Raw genomic sequence first — 13356 nt, forward strand, 5'->3', positions numbered from 1 at the left:
ATATGGACACTATGAGAAACAGTGACTTGATCAGCTCTTGTCCTGATGGTTGATGTACAATGTAATACTTTGTCCATTTTAGTATTTTTTTTTTTGTTCTAGCACCATTGGTTGAACTCTGTAATTAACACACAATTGTTCTTAGGTGTTTAAATTTTAACTGAAAAGTAATCCCAGTTAGGAATTTGGAAAACATTATGTTGAGTGAAATAAGCCAATCCCAAAGGGACAAATACCACTTGTTCTTGATAGGTGACAACTGAGCACCAAAAAGGAAACCTGTTAAAGTGAAATGAACACTATGAGAAACGATGACTTGATCATCCCTCGCCCTGACTGTTGATGAGCACCGTAATATGTTATCCCTTTTGGTATTTTTTGTTTGTTTGTTCTACTTAATACTTTTGGTTGAATACTGTAATCAATACACAATTTTTCTTAAGTGCTGAAACTTAACTGAAAAGTGATCGCTGTTAAATATAAGAGTGGGAATAAGAGAGGGAAGGATGTGCAATTCGGGACATGCTCAAGCTGACTTACCTCAAACGGTAGAGTTAGAAACATACCAGGGGATTCCAATTCAATCCCATCGAGGTGGCATGTACCAATGCCATCTCACTAGTCCCAGGGATCAATTTCTGTTCACAATTGATCGTAATGATAGGACTAAGAACCAAAGGGATCACAGAAACAAGAATAGTGTCTGCAAATACTAGCTGAGAGAATCAAAAAGGGAGAGAATGATCCAACATGGGAAGTGAGATACACAGCAGACCCATAGAATGGCAGATGTCCTAAACAGCACTCTGGCCTCAGAATCAGCCCTTAAGGCATGCGGATCCAGCTGAAATGTCCATGAGAGTATTTCAGGTATGGAAAGCCAAGACACTCTGGGGGAAAAAAAAACCTAAATGAAAGATCTGCATGAGTGAGATCCCAGTGGAAAGAATGGGTCATCAAAGAAGGAGGTACCTTTCTCTGAAGGGAGGAGAGAACTTCCACTTTGACCATGGCCTTGTCTAAATATGATCAGAGTCAGTGAACTCAGCGGGCTTCCATAGCCTTGGCAGCTCATGACAAGTGCCTAGGGTGATTACTGAGGCCATACACAAGAGTGTCAATTTGTTAAGTCAACAACAGGAGTCACTGTGCACTTACTCCTCATGTAGGATCTTTGTCCTTAGTGTGCTGTACATTGAGATTTAATGCTATAACTAGTACTCAAACAATATTTTTCACTTTATTTTTCTGTGTGGGAGCAAACTGTTGAAATCTTTACTTAATGTTTGCTAAACTGATCTCCTGTATATAAAGAGAATAGAAAATGAATCTTGATGTGAATGGAAGGGGAGAGGGAGTGTGAAAGGGGAGGGTTGCGGGTGGGAGGGACATTATGGGGGGGAAGCCATTGTAATCCATATTCTGTACCTTGGAAATTTATATTCATTAAATAAAAGTTAAAAAAAAAATCAACCAAAGCTGTCAGGACAATGACCTAAAGTCTTCCTCACTGAAAAATGAGGAGGATGAGAAGACCAGATCTTCAGTTGAAAAAGAATACCAAAAATCAAAGGGTCAAGAAAATTATCATGATAAAAATTAAATTGATTATGACTCAAGCCCTGGAACAGATGAAGGCAAAAGTAGATGAGTGACTCCTGTATAGTTACTTCATTTCTGTCTTAGACTTTAAGTTTTCATTGTTTTGGGTTGTTTTATCTTTGTCCTTTTTTGTTTTTTAATGTGGACTTCATTGAGTTGATATTTTGATAATCTTCACCTGGATCATTTGTACTGCTAAAGTTTTAATGAACTTGAAATGAGAAAAACACTTTAGTGTAATACTGTGTGTTGTGTTAAGAAATTTAATGTATGCAATTTTTTGTTGCAGCAGTCAGCCATTAGCATCAGATTTCTTTAATCAAGATATTTAATGATCATTGGATGACATGTAGAACTAAACATATTAAAAATAACAGGAAAATATGCTCTTTTTTGTAGGAACTTGCCATTCTGTACTTCATATTTCATTTGGAAATTTTTTATCTCTCATTGGTTCTTATTATAAGGATAAAAGGTGCAATTCCTGTACAATACAATCTTCATATCAAAAATATGTAGCTTAGAGAACAACCAGTCCAGACACAGAGTAAAAGAGCATGGGAACTCCAGAATAGTGGAAACTACTAGAGGCTTTGTGGCTAAGAAATTCAGTTACATGCAAGAGGGAATATATAGGATAGTCCTACAGAGTATGATATCACATAATCCAATGCTGAAGCTCTAGGCTATTTTTTTTTACCAAACTATATTTACTGTGTACAGTAGGAAAGGACAACAGTTATGTACAAATTGGTGAGTAAACACAACAGAGCCAACAAACACCCCCACTGAACCCGAACAGTGAAACAGGAAATGAGAACATCTTCAGCAAGATTTCAAGCAAGCCAGAGATGCGGACTCCTTCAGCTGACTATAAAAAAGGCAGAGAAGGCCACCGGCAGCAGTGGTCCTTCTAGGAGGACAACAGGCAGAACTATGAACATTTTAATTGGTACACATCCAAAAATACATTCACAGAACTGAAACCCCCTACTAATGCGTAAAGTCAGTTTGTGTTTGAAAAGCAGCATAGCACAGATCCATAGAGGTCCTCTCCCACGGGTTACAGAGGTCACCACCCTCGGAAGTGGCTCTCTACACAATAACAAACCAGAAAGTCATTGATACTTAACCTTACTTTTTCATATAGAGACCATAATTGTTCATCAGAGCAAATACTAGAAGAAATCTGAGACCACAATACTATTACCAAAGCAGAAAGGTGGTAATGACTTTCCTCTATGTTAATAAAAGGGAAAAAGCCAATTTTTGGTGTGCCAGGCTCTGCCCATGTACGAACCACTAGATGCTGAGTTAGCTGGGGCTGCTGGGCCTTGGACCCAAGGGGCCACACTCAGCAGGGCAGAGACCGCTTGGGCCATTTTACTAAAGGACTTGTTTGTTTTTACTTTTTAAGAAGCGTTCCAGATTTTCCCTTCCACATTACCAAACTTGACCAGGCTTCAATGTCCAGTATCGAGCATTTCAACAACCCATGCCTACAAGTGTAAGTGAGGCCTTGTCTTCCACCCCCCCAGCCGCGAGTTACAGACAGAATCAGGCGAGCCTGGCATGGGGAGCCAAGGCCCATCCTCGGGAACCCACACTCGGGCCACAGGTTTGGGAAGCAGAGGAGGGGACAAATAAAAATGAAAAACCCCCAAAACTCATTTTACCTAAACAAAGATAACAATTCTGATTGGCCCCATTTCAGTCGTGGATTCGTCCTTGCAGAGAGAGTTTGAGCCAGAGAGGAAGTCACTTCGCTGCATGTCCTTGAGTTTCTGCAGACTCCTTTGTGACTGCACAGTCTCAGGTTCACTATTCAACAGCAAACACAAGGATGGAAAACAGGCCACGCCCCGGCAAGCGGCTGGTCACGCCGCCCGTCTGCTGCTGGAACACGTCGATGGTGTCCTCGTCGTCCAGCTGCGCAGGTGTGTCCGCTTCGTTAATTGGTTGCCCATCGAACCTGAATCTAATCTGCCTCATTGACAAGCCCTGCCGCTCGCAGTGGGCCTTCATCAGCTTGCTCAGTGGGGTGTGCCTCTTGATCTTGAACTGCACCATGGAGCCGTCCTGCCTGGCCACCTTCAGGTTAATGTGGTCATTCTCGGTCTTCACGCCCTCCTTGGACTTCTCCTCCGACATGGCCGCACGTGGTCACGGCAGTAGCAGCAGCAGCGCGATTGGGGCAGTGGCTCTACGGGCCGCCGCTCTCCCAGCCCTAGACTGTTTGACACAACAGTATGAGAAGCTTGAGTGCATTGTGATTGTGATCCTGCCAAAGATTCAGAAGATAGAGTGAATATTACTGCTCAACTCTTCTTTGTATCATGTCTGCCGTGATATGAGTTGTGGATCTGGCCATCTGAGCAGGATTCTAACTTTTCCACAACAGATTGATTCTTCATGGGGGAGGGGGGCATTTCATGTGGGGATACCCAAAGCCACACAAAAGATGTGGTGTGGTGATGCCTGAGTTGAATCTGAGTGGCGGTCTTGCCAAGATTGAAAGACTTTGGGACAATATTTGTTAGCATGGAGTCCTACCTCACAAATGTCTGAGGCATTAGAATGAAGGCTGAGCTAGCACCTTCCAACTATAAAACAGACTCATTGGAGATTTCTTGATCTAAGGGCATTGGGAAGTCTGCATATAACAAGAGAACATTTGGTTTTCTCAATGATTTTACAGCTAAGAATGCTTAATCAGTTATCAGTATTTAACTGCTAGAGTTGCACATTTTAGAATCTCTCGTGCACATTTTAGAATCTTTTCTTTATGTTTCACTGTGGTGAGTTGGATTACGATGTGTCGTGTTGAGGATCTCTTTTGGTCATGTTTATTGGGGGCTCTATGTGCTTCCTGTACTTGGATATCTCTGTCCTTCTCCAAACCCGGGAAGTTTTTTGCTGGTATCTCACGAAAAAGGTCTTCTAATCCTTTCTCTTTCCATGCCTTCAGGAACTCCTAGAAATCAAATGTTGGGTTTTTTTAATAGTATCCTGTAGATTAAATTTCTGATTTCCTCTTCTTTTCTTTGATTTGACTGTATACTTTCCTGTGCTTTGTCTTCTAAGTCCAATATTCTCTCTTCTGCTTCACTTATTCTGTTTTTAAGGCTCTCAAATGTGTTTTTATTTGTTCTATTGAATTCTTTATTTCATTTTGATTTCTCTTCAATATCTCAATTTCGTGTTCTACTAAATTCCTCATTTCATTTTGATTCCTCCTTAAGATTTCATTTTCATGAGATTTTCTGTGCTGTACTATATGGATTTCTGTAGTTCATGCATTTGTTTTTGATAACTTCTAAATGTTCTTACACATTTTTGAAATCCGTATCTTGCATTTCTTCTATCTCATCATCTTCATAATCTTGTATTGGAGTGTCATGTTCATTTGGGAGCATCATGATGTCTTTCTTGTTCTTGTCCTTGGTTTTTGCATTTGTTGTTTGGAATTGTGGAGATAATTGATCTCTTCTTTTCTTTTTCTGTGGCTTTTCTCGTGATGCTATGACTCTAGATTAAACAGACTGTCTGCTTTCAGTGAATCTCTAGAGGATTGTGGTGGATGTGGCCAGAGAGCTCTGTTCAGTTCTCCAGGGTTAAGGGTGTGCCTAAGGTGACATACCCAGGTTTGGCATGGTAAATCAATCTCTCTCTCTTTCTTTTAAATCTGAAGAGAAATAATTCCATCAGCTGAGCTCTTTGCCTTGATGGCAATTAGTGCCTGAGTGCTAGCCCCAATGGGTATAATATTCATCTGCTCTGTCCCAAAGACCACATAAAGGATCTGTGTAGTCCTCAGTGTATTCTCAGATTCCCCTGCAGCGTCTTACACCAGGTAGCCAGGGCTGCCTGAGCTTTTAGTGTTCCCACTGAGACTACTCAGATCTCAGCCACACCATGAGTTCTCCCACACACCCTCAGTTTTTTTTTTCACAGTCCCAGTTCATCAGCTCCACACATTCACTAGGTCTTAGTCTCCTGTTATTACTCCCCAGCAGAGTGAGGTTTTTCTGTTTGGTTGACTGCCAGGTGCAGCCTGGAGCTGGCATAGCTGTTATGTATGTCTAAAACAGTGTCTGCTCTATTGGTTCATGGCCTTTTGTAAGGTGATAGTGAGAGAGAATCATGTCCATACCATCCCTTTTATTTTTTCTCTCCTCTAGTTAGGCTGGTGTACTTTTCCTCATGTGGCTTCAAGCCTCATTCCCTCTAGGCTCTTCCTGCTGCTTTTTTGCCAGTGCATTGGGCTACTGTGGTCTCATCTCACCTCTCTTTCCATCCCTGGTGCAGAGGCTTTCACCAGCTAGAGTCCTGAGCTGTGGGTGCCTGTGCCCTCCACATCAGTCCACCATGTCCCTCTAATTATGGAAGAGTTTTATCTGGCATTTTTTCCCTGATTCTTCGCTGAGACTACACTATCTCCACTTTTATTAATCTGTCTTCTTCTGGACTATCAGTAAGCTCCATCCCTATTCCACCATCTCGGAACCTCCTAAGTGCTTGCATATTTTCTAGAGATTCCTGATTTGCTGATTTCCAGCTTCATTGGTGTGTGGTCCAAAAAGATGCATGGTATGATTTTTATTTTTTTGAGTCTGCTGAGACTTGCTTTATGATCAACCCTAGAGAAAGTTCCATGCATTGCTGAGAATAATTTATATTCTGCACCTGTAGGATGAAAAGTTTTGTAGATATCTATTAAGTTCATTTGGTCTATTAACGTCAATTATATCTGTTGTTTCCTTGTTGATTTTCAGTCTGGTTGATCTGTTTATTGCTGAAAATGAGGTACTGAATTCCCCTGTTACTCTTGTATTAGAGTCTATGCCTCTCTTTAGATCCTTTAACATGCCTTTTAAACAGCCAGGAGCTCTGTAATTAGGTACATATGCATTTATTATAGTTTCATCTTGCTGCTGAAATGATCCCTTAATAACTACAATTTCTCTTCTTTCTCTCTTTTAACAGATTTTGTTTTAAAGTCCATTTTGTTTGATATTAGGATGGCTACCCAAGCTCTTTATTCATCTGTTGGCATGGGATATCTTTTCTCATCCTTTCCCTTTCATTTTGCATACATCTTTGTTGTTGAGATGTGTTTCTTTAGGCAGCAAATAAATGGGCTTTGTTTTTTAATTCATTCGTCTAGTCTGTGTCTTTTAACTGGAGAGTTGAAGCAATTTACATTTAAGATGTAACAATTTTGTAACAATCTAAGTAACAATTTTGCCCTGCCGTTTTTCCAAAGATATTCCTATTTTTTGCTTTGAATTTCCTTTGAACTCTAACTGGGAGAGTTTCTTCCTTTACCTTTCATAGTGATGACCATGTTTCATGTCTATTAGGAGTTCTATGCACTTCCTTTACTTGGGTGTCCCTTTCCTTCTGCAGTTATGGAATCTTAGAATCTTCTAAGTCAGATATTTTTTCTTCTGCTTCACTGATTCTGTTGTTAAGGCTATCCACTGTATTTTTAAATTGTTATACTGTATTCTTCATTTTAATACTGTATTCTTCATTTTAATTTATCTTTAAGATATTAATTTCTTGAGAGAAATTTTCTTTCATGTCATGTACAGATTCTGTAGTTCTTGCATTTGCATCTGATTACTTCTATGTAATCTTATGATCAATTTTTTGAATTCCATTTCTGGCATTTATCCAATCTCATCATCTTCTCAATATAGTATTGAAGTGTTATGTTCTTTTGGTGGCATCATATTGCCTTTCTTATTCCTGTTTGTTGAATTGGTGCATTTGTTATTTGGCATTTGTGGAGATACTTGCTTGTTTTTCTCTTTGGAGGCTTTTACCTTGTACTATGCCTCTCTATGTAAGTGGAGTGTCTGCTTTCAGGGACTATCTTCAGATGTAGCATGGGTGCGGCCAGGGAGCTCATTTCAGTTCTCCAGGGTGAAGGTTGTGTCTAAAGTGACACACACAAGATTGATGCGGTAAATCTCTTTAAAAAAAAAAAACAGAATGGAGTTTTATTCTCTTCAGCTGATCTCTTCTCCTCAAAAGAGACCAGTGCCTGTGTGCTAGCCCCTGTAGGTATAATATGCATCTACTGTGTCCCAAGGATCACACAGCAGTCCTCAGTGTAAGCTCAGATTCCCCAGAAATGCCCCTCATCAGGTAACCAGGAAACCCTGATTGAGTGGAGACACCCACAGTGACTGCCCAAAGTCCTAGCCACACCATGAATCCTCCCACACAGTTTTTTTTTTTTTTTTGTCATGGTCTCAGCACACAAGTCTCCCTGTCATGAGAGCCTAGGCCCCCTGTCTTTACTAAAGAGTCAAGTGTCTCCACTTGGCTGCTTGCTGAGCATGGACATGAGCTGGCACAGCTGTTACATATTTCCAAAATGGCACTCATTCTATTGGATTGTTACATTATGGCATTGTAAAGTGATCGAGGAGAGAAATATGTCCCTCCTTTTTTTTCCCCCTTCTGCTTTGGCACATATACTGTCCCTCATGTGGCACCATGCCATGTTCCCTCTAGGCTCTTCCTTCAGCTTTGTTGCCATTTGCTTGGGCTGCTATGGTCTGTTCTCTCCTTACTTTACAACACTGGTGCATAGGCTCTCAGCTACTAGAAAAATCAGGTGCTTCTTCCTGGTCTCCCATGCAGGCGCAGGGGCCCAAACACCTGGTCCATCCTCCACTGCACTCCCGGGCCACAGCAGAGAGCTGGACTGGAAGAGGAGCAACCGGGACTAGAACCTGGTGCCCAATCCCAAAGGTTTTGAAAATTATTTTTGATTTTCCTAGTTTTTTCCCATATTTTGTCTTCTAGATCAACTGTTCTATATTCAGCCTCACTGAGTCTTTGTTGAGATTTTCCACTATATTTTTGACGTATCAAATTCATCTAATATTTCTTTTAAAATATTTTTATTATTTATTTGAATTGCAGTGTTACAGAAAAGCAGAGACAAAGAGAAAGAGAGGTCTTCCATCTGCTGTTTCAGTCCCCAAACAGCTGCAACTGCTGCAGCTGGGCCAATTAGAAGCTAGGAGCCAGGAGCTTCTTCTGGATCACCCTCATGGGTGCAGGGGCCCAAGGACTTCAGTCATTCTCATTACTTTCCCAGGCATATTAGCTGGGAGTTGGGTTGGAAGTTGAGCAGATGGGACTCAAACCAGTGCCCATACGGGATTACAGCATTGCAGGCAGTAGCTATACATGCTATACCACTGTTCTGGCCCCTCTAATATTTCAATTTGCTTTCTTTTCACTATCTCCAACTCCCAGCAGGTTTTCTCATCCACGTCATGTATAGATTTATTCACTTCTTGTATTTGCTCCTCCGTATTTTTGAGTAAACATTTGATTATTGTTTTGCATTCCTTTTTAGGCATTTGATCAATCTCTTCATCTTCATATTCTTATATTGAAGTGGTGTCCTTTTGCAGTGTCATATTGTCTTCATTGTTCATGTTTTTTGTATACTTACATTTCTTCTTAGATATTTGTGGAAACATATTTTGGTTTTCTTCTATGAGGGTTTTTGTCTTTGAAATATGTCTCCAACTTATTCGAGTGTCAGATCCTTCAGTGGATACTCAGAAGCCTGTACTGAGTTGGGCCAGGGAACCCAAGCAAGTGCTCAAGGGTGAGTCAAGGGGCAGGTGTAAACCCGAGTTGAACATGATAGATTTTATTATCAGCAGGTGAGAGGCTATAATCCTGGTGATTGGCCTCAACCTCTCTGCCAAGGTGAAGCAACAACTATCCAGGAAGAGCCCACAGTGCCCATGTACCCCACCCACAGTCACATGTATCACAAAGAGTATGCAATGCTCAGTGTGAGCAGGTAACCCTGTGTGTTGATCCATCCAAGAACTTCAGCCTCTGAAGTCATATGCAGTGATTGCCTAAAAACCCAGCCACACTACATACCCTATTATAAAGTCAGAGAATTCCCATAGTCACAGTGAGCACTTATTCACTCTCAGCCCTGTAAGCCTCCCTGTCTACCATGACAGCTGTGGCTTTCCAACAGCTAGCTGTCTGCATAACACAGGTTTATCTGTGCTCTGACTTGGCAAGTTGAGTCCAGGTATCCTGAAAGAGTGAGGGGAGGGGAATGCTCCACATGCATAAGTGGACACCCTGCACCCCATTCCCTCCAGGAGAAACCCAAAGTAAATGGGGACCATGGATTTATCGCTATGATCAAATCCCCCAGTAGCCCCTGGGACACAGCAACCTCTACTCACTTTATTAAGATGGTGTTTCCTCCCTACTCACCACCAGGAGAGAGGGAAGGAACACAGTGTATTCTCCTTTCACAGGGTTATGTGGACACCTTGCTCCCCACTAGTGCTTCAGGCCAGACTCATGTTGAGAGGGACTCTGAGGTTCTCAGGCAGTAACACCAGTGGCATGGTCTGACAAACATTCTTCTCACCTCATTACAAGTTATTTTCTATTTTTCATGTAGATGTGATGAGCTATTTTTCACAAAAATCCATATGTACCAGCTACATTTTTATTGTTACTGTCAAATAACTGACAGTCAAGACAAGGGCTGATCAAGTCATTGCTTCTCATAGTGTCAATTTTACTTCTACATGTTTCCTTTTAGGTGCTCAGTTAGTTGTCACAGATCAGGGAGAATATATGATATTTGTCCCTTTGGGACTGGTTTATTTCACTCAGTATGTTTTCCAGATTCCTCCACTTTGTAACAAATGACCAGATTTAATTTTGTTTTTTTACTGCTGTGTAGTTATCCATAGAGTACATATCCCATAAATTCTTTATCCTGTCTTCTGTTTATGGGCATGTAGGCTGATTCCATATGATAGCTATTGTGAATTGAGTTGCAATAAACATGGAGGTGCAGTTAGCTCTTTTACTTGCTGATTTAATTTCCCTTGGGTAAATTCCAAGGAGTGGGATGTCCAAACTATCTTCCACAGTGGCTTTAAAATGGTGTATTTCTTAACATTATTCTGTTAAGTGAGTGATATTTTATGACTCAAATTCTTGCAACTTTCTTTAAATGCTTTGAACCGTACATTTATTGAATTATTTATCAGCATATACTTAGATCCACTTACCAATCTTATTGCTCATAGAGAAATTCCATTTAGTAATTTCTATATAATTTCATCTTGTCTTTTCATGCCATTTTCCTGTATCAATTTTCTCTTTAATTTTATTCTATTCACCTGCACAAATTTTTTATATCCTAATAAAAATCAATACCAAATATGTAAACAAAGAAATTTTGATTAGATATTTCATTTTAGTTTCATCCATTTACTGAAAATTCTGAAGGACTTTCTCATAGGTTTCATGTTTACAAATCTCAGAGAAATATTGTCACAAGGAACTCTGTCATTTAGAAGTAATATTGTTTTGGGGTCAACACTGTGGCATAATAGTAGGCTAAACTTCCACCTGTGGTTCAGGCATCCCAGTGCTGATTCATGTCTGAGATGTTCCTGTTCTGACCAGCTCTCTTCTATGGCCTGAGAATAAAGTAGAAGATGGCCCAAGTCTGTGAGCCCTACATTGACAAGGGAGACCTGGAAGAAGCTCCTGACTCCGGGGTTCAGATTGGCCTAGCTCCAGCCATTGCAGCCATTTGTGGAATGAACCAGAAGATGGAAGGCCTTTTGTTCTCTTCCTATTTCTGTCTGTACCTCTACATCTCAAATAAATAAATAAAATCTTTTTTAAAAAGCAGAAATATTGTTTTATCTTTCATAGATTTAGTAGACTTTAAAATAATTTTTTTAAAGGATTTATTGATCTGAAACTATATAGAGAGTGAAACAGATACAGAAAGGGAGATGTTTCAATAAAACTTAAGTAGATTCATGGAACAAAAATTAAATGTTAACATTAATTTTTTTTCTTATTTTAGATTCAGACTTTAGTATCATAGGATGAAATTATCTTTTCTAGGCAAACATATCTAGATTTAAATTTCTCCATTTTTAAATATAATTCTAAATGCAATTTAGGCTATTTTCCAATAATAACCTATGTATCAACTTGGAGTTCTGGGGCTTCTCTGAAAAAATTTCCTGATATCAATCAGAATATGATATACAAAGTATGATTTATATTTTTGTTTTAAAATCAAATTTATTATCATAAACTCTTTGGATTATGAGAAACATGCTTTATGCCTTTTTCACATGTGGAACATTATCATGAGGGCATGCTTTTTGATTAGGATGCAATCAACTCCCTGCCCATTGTAGATGTTGTTCTAGAAACTTCTGTTAGTGATTTTCAGATTTCAGTAGGTACAAGTGTCATAAAATTCATTTTTAAGAAATATATATTTATATATTTTTTTATTTTTTTTTTTTTGACAGTGAGAGAGAGAGAAAGGTCTTCCTTCTGTTGGTTCACCCCCCAAATGGCTGCTACAGGTGGCATGCTGTGCCAATCTGAAGCCAGGAGGCAGGTATTTCCTCCTGGTCTCCCATACGGGTGCAGGGCCCAAGCACTTGGGCCATCCTTCACTGCCTTCCCGGGCCACAGCAGAGAGCTGGACTGGAAGAGGAGCAACTGGGACAGAATCCGGTGCCCTAACTGGGACTATAACCCAGAGTACTGGTATGACAGGCAGAGGATTAGCCTAGTGAGCTGTGGCTCAGGCCTCTAGATTTTTTTAAAACTGTTTAGTGATGTCAAACAATGAAGGTGTTCTTGTAGTATTGAAATTCTCCAACAATCAGTGTTTTAAACTGCCCTTTCCTGTATATCTATCTGCTATGACACTTGGGGATTTTTGAAATGGCAGTTTTGACAATTTTTATTCTCTTAAATGTCAAATTATTTTGTTTTATTTGTGATATCTTCAAGTCCTGGCCCATTCTGGAAGTTTTATAGCAAATTTCATATCATAATATTCCTTTTTTTTTTGACAGGCAGAGTGGACAGTGAGAGAGAGAGACAGAGAGAAAGGTCTCCCTTTGCCGTTGGTTCACCCTCCAATGGCCACCGCAGCCAGCGTGCTGCAGCCGCGCACCACGCTGATCCGATGGCAGGAGCCACGTACTTCTGGTCTCCCATGGGGTGCAGGGCCCAAGCACTTGGGCCATCCTCCATTGCACTCCCTGGCCACAGCAGAGAGCTGGCCTGGAAGAGGGGCAACCGGGACAGAATCCTGCACCCCGACTGGGACTAGAACCCGGTGTGCCGGCGCCGCAAGGCAGAGGATTAGCCTATTGAGCCACAGCACCGGCCCATATCATAATATTCTTAAGCAACTAGGCCCTACTTTTTATTGATTTTGGTTCCAGCTGATACTTTTTTTCAATTCTCATTCTCCTTTAGTTACAAAAAGTTGAGTTTTTCATATTCTCTGACCTGTAGTTCTTCCCTATACAGCCTTATTCCCTTCACATGTATTTTCCTAGGAGACATGGTGTGTTCTACATTGAGATTTTGGACATTTTCTGAATGTTTTCATGATAACCATGGTGGAACAATAGACTTTCATCTTCCAAGTTCACATATGCTTTGAAAAATTTTGTGCTATTGGAGGCTGCATAATTGACTGTTTATATGGAAACTTTAAATACTCACATTCAAATACACATTTTTGCTTTAGAATTATTATGCTAAGGAGCATGAATTGCTACAGACTAATAGCCTGTCCATTTTCTGTATACTTTTATAAATGAAACTTTTTGACAATTTTTTGTTATTATCTTATTACCTGAAATGGATTCTATGATTTTTCTGACCAAATTA

At 40.2% G+C, this 13356-nt stretch overlaps 1 pseudogene; it reads right to left on the bottom strand.

Moving 5' to 3' along the window:
- Positions 1-2015: 2015 nt before the first annotated feature.
- LOC100354994 (small ubiquitin-related modifier 3 pseudogene) lies at positions 2016-4452 on the bottom strand (annotated as a pseudogene).
- Positions 4453-13356: the final 8904 nt, after the last annotated feature.

This window comes from Oryctolagus cuniculus, chromosome 1, assembly GCF_964237555.1.
Source record: "Oryctolagus cuniculus chromosome 1, mOryCun1.1, whole genome shotgun sequence".
NCBI classification, from domain to species: Eukaryota; Metazoa; Chordata; class Mammalia; order Lagomorpha; family Leporidae; genus Oryctolagus; species Oryctolagus cuniculus.